The 8,644-nt window shown below is 42.3% G+C and overlaps 1 long non-coding RNA gene across 1 annotated transcript; it reads left to right on the forward strand.

The window, feature by feature from the left end:
• Positions 1-397: 397 nt before the first annotated feature.
• LOC126506001 (uncharacterized) lies at positions 398-6,682 on the forward strand. Its single transcript, XR_007593059.1, has 3 exons — positions 398-637; positions 3,386-3,470; positions 3,776-6,682. It is a non-coding gene; the product is annotated as an uncharacterized lncRNA (long non-coding RNA).
• Positions 6,683-8,644: the final 1,962 nt, after the last annotated feature.

An 8,644-nucleotide genomic window follows, 5' to 3' on the forward strand; every position in this document is an offset into this window, starting at 1 on the left:
CCTGCTAGGAAACAAACATTCAAAAGTATGAGCCCATGCAGGGCATTCTCAGTCAAACTAATGTTCACTATTCTAAACATTTGATTTATAACTTTCAAGTGTGTGAGTTTGCAGTTTCATAGGTAACTACTTTGGGGGTTAAAGTTTTGATGTTTGAATGCAGTGTTTCCTCAGCCTTACCACCATCTCTGATAGTCTTTCTTCTACTTGGTGGAATCTACTAGTGATGTTTTCCATGGTGTTTTTTTTTTTTTTTAACTGATTGATCCACCTGGTCATTTCCAGCATTTAGTTTAGTTTTCCTTGCTGAATCTCTTTCGTTTTGCTGGCTTCATCAGTTTTGCTGATTTTCTCATCTGGTTTTGCTGCCTTGTCTCTATGTTGCTGTATTCTTTGTCTGGGTCATGGATTGGTTTCTTCATTCATTTAGTTCCATTTATCCTCGATGAGGTCACTGATTTCCTGGACCCTCAGTTGATGTTTTACTCATGTCGATGCCTTTGGATTCTGAAACTCAGGGTTTGTGATCATTGGGATATCTCTTCCAGTTTTGGGAAAGGATCTTCTACATTTGGTGGGCTTCCCTCCCGGCAGTTCCATACTGCAAACCCACACGGCGGAAGGATAAAACTGACAGGTGTGTAGCTGGACTCATTCTCGCTGACTTCCTTCTGTTCTGGTGCTTTGCCCCTCAGTTTCTCTGTACTTTTCAGGTGTCCTAGCATCCCTTTCATGGATGTCCAAAGTTTCTATGATCTTTCTCTCTATTTCTATAGAATCTGCCATTTCTTACCCTTCACACTTCATCAGGTCACCCTGAGATGACTGCTGACCCATCATCTTACCCAAACCTATCTACAGGTAACTCCCAGGGAAATTTCAGTAACAAAATGATTTCTAAACATTTGTTTTCAAATGCTTTTCTTCAGTTATGGAGTTTTTCTTCCTTTGTGATTGTATTAGTCAGGGTTTGCTAGAGAAACAGAACTGGTAGAATGGTAGAAACACACACATAATACACACACACACACACACACACACACACATATATATATATATATATATATTAGACTGGCTTACAGGGTGTGTCTGACTATTCCAACAATGGCTGTATTCCAACAGGAGGCCCAAGAATCCAGTAGTGGTTCAGTCCACTGCTGGCTCTCTCAGCTGGTCTTCAGTATATGCCAGCATTCCAGAGCAGTAGGCTTTAATGCCAGTGAAGGAATGAACGTGCCAATGAGAGTGAGAGCAAGCAGACAAAGGGCAAGAGCGTCCTTCTTCCTTGTTCTTTCCGTAGGCTGCCAGCAGAAGGTGTGGCCCAGATTTAAGGTGGGTCTTCTCACTTTGAGTGATCCAATCAAGAAAAGCCCTCACAAGTATGCTCAGCAGCTTGGGTTTTAGTTCATTCCAGATGTAGTTCAGTTGAGAACCAAGAATGGCCATGGCAGAGGTTAAACCATTATCTACCTTGACGCAACAGACTGTGTGTTTGTCTTTGGGAAACATTTGCTGGTTGGTACAGCAAATGTGTCCTCACCAGTGAGGTCAGGAGCTTTGTGACCTTTGCTGTTTGGTCCTTTGTTTGTTTGTCATTACTCTTTCCAACCTCCTTGCTCTGGAGTAAGATGAAATTGAGCAGAAGAGCTTTTGAGTTCATTTCTTCTCTTTCCACATAGCCTTTGTAATTGGGTTCTGCGCTAGGTGGTAACACACAGGGCATAGTGAACACAGCGCAGCACTGATGCTAAGCTGTCCTGTGTCCTTCAGGTGTAGTCAAGGTTCTCCAGAGAAGCAAATCCGATAGGTGTTTGTGTGTGAGGGAGCACGGTGGGTGTTAACTGGCTTGTGAGGCTACGGGTTCTGCCAGCCCAAACTTTGCAGAGTAGGGCAAGATAGAACTTCCAGGAGGAGTTTGGATTACTGTGTTGAGTTTAAAAGCAGTCTAGAAAGAGAATTCAGCAATCACTGGAAGGAACCTTGGTTCTTTTGCTCTCTCTCTCTCTCTCTCTCTCTCTCTCTCTCTCTCTCTCTCTTAAAGCTTTAAGTTTATTAGATAGGGCATACATATGTTATGGGATAATTGGCCATCAAGCTCTTTCATTCCAGCAGGCTCCCAGGAGCAGCAGGGATACCCTCCACTGAGGTTTTGTCCTGGACTGTCCAAGGACTGCCTAGGAGACGAACCCAGGAACACCTGGGTTAGTAGTTTAATGACCCGAATCAGTGATTGGGAACATGGTTCTTTTCTGAGAACCTGTTCTTGGCCTGAGACCATACCGACGAGCTAGACAGATGAGATCTTGCAAAACTTATGTTCTGGTAGGTGAGAGTTTCAAAGTCTACAGATCAAACTCAGCTATGTGACCCAGAAGAGCAAGAGACCTATGAGGAAAGAGAGGGCCTTAGAGCTGGGTCTTTAGAGCCCACACATTATTGGCAAATTCTGAAAGTTGTTGAAAGTACAATTTAATGAATCCTGTTGAACTACTTTCTAAAAATATAATAACAAAAAATTCTTTTTGCGCAATCAACTCATAGACTACTTCTTATGGCTTTCTATTCTATTCTGAGACAGTGCCATGTTGTCTTGATTCCTCCATAGTTTATAAGTATTTTATTTCTCTTTTAGCTCAGTTTTTTTTAATGAGTGAGTGTGCGTGTATGCGCATATTTGTGTGTGTACCATATGTGTTTCTAGTGCCAAAGTAAGCCAAAAGAGACTATTAGGCCCTCTGAAACTGGATACAGACAGTATTGAATTGGCATATGGGTTCTGGGAAGCAAAGTGGGCCCTCTGAAAGAGCAGCAAGCACTCTTAACTGCTGAGCGAGCTCTCCAGTTCCAAGTATTTAAATGTTTAAAGCTACTAACCAGAATGGTTGTATAAAATGCAGTTATATGCCCTGAGTTTTAAAGTATCTAACATAAGAGTACATCATTGAAGAGACCTAGAAGATAAGAATAAACAATTATAGCATTTTTCTGACATTCAGCAGCACAAAATTATTTCATGCCTTAAAAACAACAGTGGTATTGATTCTATATGCAGAACCTCCAAATTAATTAGAAACTTAAAATAATTGGTATCAGGTACTTTTTTTGACATTTTTCAGTTTATTTTAATGTATACATAATGATACACATTTACAAGATTTACAGATTATGTCATACAAACTGAGACATTGCACACACAGGATAATAGGAACTTTAATGGCCCTTTTCCCATCTTCCACTTTAAAAACACACTTACATCTACCCAATCATATACCCAGCCACTCTGAACAAATAAATTCTCTAATCAATGGCTTCCCTTGGGAGAATCCTGTTGTTGCCTTGAGAAGACTTTTTCTCCATAAACTGCTAATTAACTTGTTTTTTTAAGGTTTCAAGCAGGAGCTATACAAGACAAAGCAGTCTGATACAGTCAAGCCTACAGCCAGAGGAAAGTAAGAAGACACATGAACACTGTGAGTCTCAGCATTGCAAGCTCTTGCACACTACATGCTGGTAACACAGATGCTCTGTGTGTAACTCAGAATCTGGTTTGAGTTCTGCAGCCCTTTGCCTTCAGTTAAAAATAGATGCAAGCCTGCCAGAATTCTCCAAGAGAGATGGGTGTAGCAAGATTCACTCAGAGGGAGGAAACAGCAAGCTGCCTTGACACGACACCTTTTTTTACTTCATCCGTACATTGAAACATGGAGTCCAGTACTTTGAAACCGGTTAGTAGCCAAACATTAGGAAATACAAAGTTCTGTTCTTCTTTTCACAGGACACTAACAACCCTTGCCTCATCCTGTCTTTCTAATTATCTACGAAAATGACATATGTGTGCTGTTCCAAGTATGTCTCTGAGACAAATCTCAGTCAAGGTCATGTGAACCCACAGAGGAAGTTCCAATGACAAAGTGTTCGGTGGAAAAGACTGAGCTGGGATGAGACTAGTTTATCCCCTTTTCTACAAGTTCTTCTGCACACAGATACTTAGTGATGGCAGGAACTTCAGAGCTCTGGTTCTTATCGTCAGAGCCCCTTTCTGTAGGTAGGTGGCTGTCCTAGTGACTTCTCTATTGCTATGATGAAATATCATGACTAAGACCGCTTAGAGAAGGAAAGGGTTTATTGGGGGCTTGCATATAGTTTCAGAGGTTGAGACACGACCATCATGGCAGGGTGCATTGCAGCAAGCAAGCAAGCATGGCAGTGGAGTAGTAACTGAGAGCTTAGGTAGTCATCCAAGTGGAATGGTGTTGGGCTTTGGAAACCTCCAAGTCCACACCCAGAGAAATGCCTCCTCTAACAAGGCCACACCTACTCACCCTTCCCAAACAGTTTCCACTAAATGGGGAGCAAAAATTCAAACATGAGTTATGGGGACCATTCTCATTCAAATCACCACAGTGGTTTTCCTTTTTGTTATGTGTTTCCCTTAGCTTGGTAACCAGGCTACAATCCACAGCCCCAGAGAAGCTAGGTAGCAAGGAGGATTCAAAGAGGGATGCATGGATTTCCCTGGGAAGGGGAAGGAGATGAGATCTCCTGGGTAAACTGGGGGTGGATTGGGGGATGGAGAGATGAGAAAATAAGGGATTGAGTTTGTCAGGTTGGGATAGGGACAGAGGGGAAGAGTAATGAAAGGTATATCTCAATAGGGGGACCATTTTGGGGTTAGGGAGTAACCTGGTGCAAGGGAAACTCCCAGGAATCTTCAAGTATGACCCCAGCTATGACTCCTAGCAATAGTGGAGAGGGAGCCTAAACTGACTTTCTCCTGTAATCAGATAGGTGACTACCCTAATTGTCATCAGAGAACCTTCATCCAGTAATTGATGGAAGCAGATGCAGAGATCCATGGTCAAGCACTGGGTTGAGCTCCAGGAATCCAGTTGAAGAGAGGGAGGAGGGATTATATGAGCCAGGAAGATCAAGATCATGACAGCAGCACCCAGAGAGACAACTGACCTGAGCTAGTGGGAGCTCACGGATTTTGGACCAACAGCTAGGGAGCCTGTGTGGGACAAACCTAGGTCCTCTGTGTGTGGATAGTTAAATAAACTATGGTATATTTACACCAGTGAGTTCTATGCATAAACAGTCACTTGGATGACTCCATGATATTACACTGAATGAAGAGGAGCCAACTCCAAAACATTTTTCTTTATGTATTTCCACTTGCCTAACATGTTTAAAATGACTAGGTTTCAGGAATGGAAGACAGATTAGTCATTGCCAAAGCCAGAGGACAGGGAAGAACTCAAGAGCGGAAACATATTTGAGGAGTAGAAAACTTTCTTATGCCTAGCTCAAACTTGGCTCAGTACTAGGGGCCATGAAGACTCTGGAATCTCTCTAAGGAGCTGGGTAACCTTGGGGAGGTGTGTGATGCCTGACGGTTAATTTCAGCACCTCCAGAGCAGGAAAGAGGCTGGGGTTGTTGTTCTCTATAGCACCCATCTTCAGAGGGTCCTCGGATTCCCAAATACTGTCAGAGAAGGTTTAAAAGAGGATCCACTTAACAGCTCTTGTCGGCAGCTAGCATCTAGTCATCACTAGCATAGGACAGGCAAGCAGAACTATCAACCAATTGCTACCTGATTATAAGCCCTGCAAGGATTCTTCCAGCAACCCAAGCAGATTCCTCAGATGCCACTAAAGGCGAAGCAGAGGAACAACTGTACTCTGGCCATCCATCCTTCAGTGTTATTTATGAAGTTCAGACGTGATCTTCAAGAGTCTCGAGATTTGCAGTGTTGGCTTCGCCCTCAACACAACTGTGTTCCATCATTCACGGTTGTCACCATTGTGACTGTCTAGAGGCTGCTGCTAAGGATCCATGAAATGCTCTCTTTCTGGAAGGCCACAGGCCACTTGACCCTGGGCTCGTGTGTTTACAGAACTCCAAGTGCAGCTATTAAAGACATTGCTGCCCATTTACAGACTGACGCTGGTTTGCTTTGTGCCCACATGTCTCTTTAACCTCTGTTTCCTTTGCAGGGAAGAAAGAGAATATTTTCTCTCACTTTTCTTGTTGAAATTCCAATTGCTCCCCCAGAGGGATCTCTCTGAGAAGCCACGGGGAACAAAGGCAAAGGAACTCATACTCTGTTGCTCTCACTGTCTGTTCTAAATATGCATGAAAAATTCTTCTCTTTCCTCCCTGGTCTGGATTTGGCTGAAAGTGTTTGCTGGGTAACAGGAAACCTATGAGAAAATCAGAGGCTTCAGTCCCTTGTGCCCCTCCCAGCCCTCAGATCAAAGACACTTGGGGCTTAAAACTTTTTTAAAAGCTCTAAAATTCAAGATCAGATTTAAAATTCTGAAATCAATATCATATTGCTGTTCTGCTCAATGCTATTTATTCATTTATTTATCTACCTTTTTGAATTTGTAGACAGAGACTTACTACATTACCCTGGCTGGCTTGTTTTTATATAATCATTATACACGTGGCTCATGGCTTTCTTTGAAAACAAGTATTACTGGAAAATGTACATGTTTGCAGATACATAGCATTTTGCATTATGGTTTCAGGGAGTCTCAGGCCAGCTAAACTGCCCTCAGCCAACCTGGGGACGGCAGCTGTGAGTTAGAACTAAAATATTAGGTAATCAAGAGAAGGAAATAGTCAACTAAATATGTAAAGCAAAGAAGTGTCTGTCTTATGCTCCAAAATTCTGAAATAAATAAATATTTATTTATAAATAAATAAATATTGTGCCCCAATATAGAAATAAAAGATTAATTGCAGTGAACTACAGACTGGATTTTTTTTTCAGAAAGATGAAGTCAGAAAAATTCATATTCCAAACACATGTAATGTGATTGCTGAGAAAAGACACATGGCCCAGACATGCTGTACATCTACATGTATATATTGTACATGTATGTACACTCACATGTATGTAATGAGGTTGCTGAGAAAAAACATAGGGACCAGACATGGTGTACATCTACATGTATGTATTGTACATGTATGTACACTCACATGTATGTAATGAGGTTGCTGAGAAAAGACACAGGGCCCAGACATGCTGTACATCTACATGTATATATTGTACATGTATGTACACTCACATGTATGTAATGAGGTTGCTGAGAAAAGACATAGGGACCAGACATGGTGTACATCTACATGTATGTATTGTACATGTATGTACACTCGCATGTATGTAATGGGGTTGCTGCAGAAAGAAAGGCACAGGGTCCTGACATGCACAGGGTCCAGCACTCATAGCTGCTGCAAGAGGACCTGGAAGCCTCCAACAAGGCAATTTTCCAGGACTGGAAGAGGAACCAAACTGGTCATGGACTTCTAAGATCTCCCCAGTGCTGTGAATCAGAGATAATCAGCAGTAGTGTTCCCAGACAGAAAAAGAGAGTGGAGATTCTTGGGCTGTATAATCTGCACAGGACCAGGAAGCTGGTGGTACCCTCAGGATGGAGGAGCATCTCCTTTGGAGTACTGCACCTCAGTTCACAGGCAGTAAAGGAAGGGAGATTGGATGCTCTTAAAGATACACAACCAAAGGGTTATCAATGTCAAAGAGCCACGGGAAGATCCAAACAGCAGTATTATCCTCCAGAATTGATGTCAGAGAACAAAGTAAGATTTCTAATTGTTATTACAATTTAGGCCAGGTGGTGTGGTGCACGCCTTTAATCCCACTCAGGAGGCAGAGGCAGGCAGATTTCTGTGAGTTTGAGGCCAGCCTGGTCTATAAAGAGAGTTTCAGGACAGCCATGGTTGTTACACAAGCGCTGAAGATACAATAGAGGAAATAGACCTTCATACTCAATGTTACCCTGCTGACAGATGGTAGCGGCGCTCCAGGTCTCCTGGACTCCAGGGTAGCACTTTTAACCACTCTGCATTAGTGCTTCAAGTTTACCAAATGCTGTGACCCCGTGCCTGCAGCAGGAAACACTACATGCATGGTCTTGCCTTTCTGAGGAACAAGGACCTCATTGGGGGAAGCACAGAAAATTTTAAATACATAGCTGTGGTTTCTCTTCCACTGAGAGTTAAGTAATTCAGTTCAGTTGATTAAAAAAGAATTCTACTGAGGCTGGAGGGATGATGGCTCAATAGTTAAAAGCACCAAACACTTCCAGAAGATCTGGACCAGCATCCCCATGAAGGCTCACTATTGACTGTCATTCAAGTCTCAGAGTATCTGATGTCCTCATTTGGCCTCCAAGGCACCAGCACACATATGGTGCACAGGCATACATGTAGGCAAAACATCATACTCATAAAACTAGTAAGAGGCTGTTTATTTGGCTTTTGGCCACCCAGACTCCCAAAATAACCACACAGAAACTGTATTAATTAAATCACTGCTCAGTCAATTACTATACTATATTTCAACTGGCAAGGTTTTAGCTAACAGCTTGCATCTTTCCCCACTGGTGGCTACATGGTGTCTCCTGACTCCGCCTTCTTTTTTCCAGCATTTAGTTTAATTTCCCTGCCTAGCTCTACGCTATCCTATCACAGGCCGAGGCAGATGTTTTATTCATTAACTAATAAAAGCAACACATAGATGAAGGAATTTCCACACCATTTCTCCTTTTCTGTTTAAATAAAAAAGAAGGTTTTAACTTTACCATAGTAAAACATATGTATATATAACATATAACA

The sequence above is a fragment of the Alexandromys fortis genome, unplaced genomic scaffold (assembly GCF_014885135.2).
Source record: "Alexandromys fortis isolate MF-2015 unplaced genomic scaffold, M_Fortis_MF-2015_v1.1 scaffold_60, whole genome shotgun sequence".
NCBI classification, from domain to species: Eukaryota; Metazoa; Chordata; class Mammalia; order Rodentia; family Cricetidae; genus Alexandromys; species Alexandromys fortis.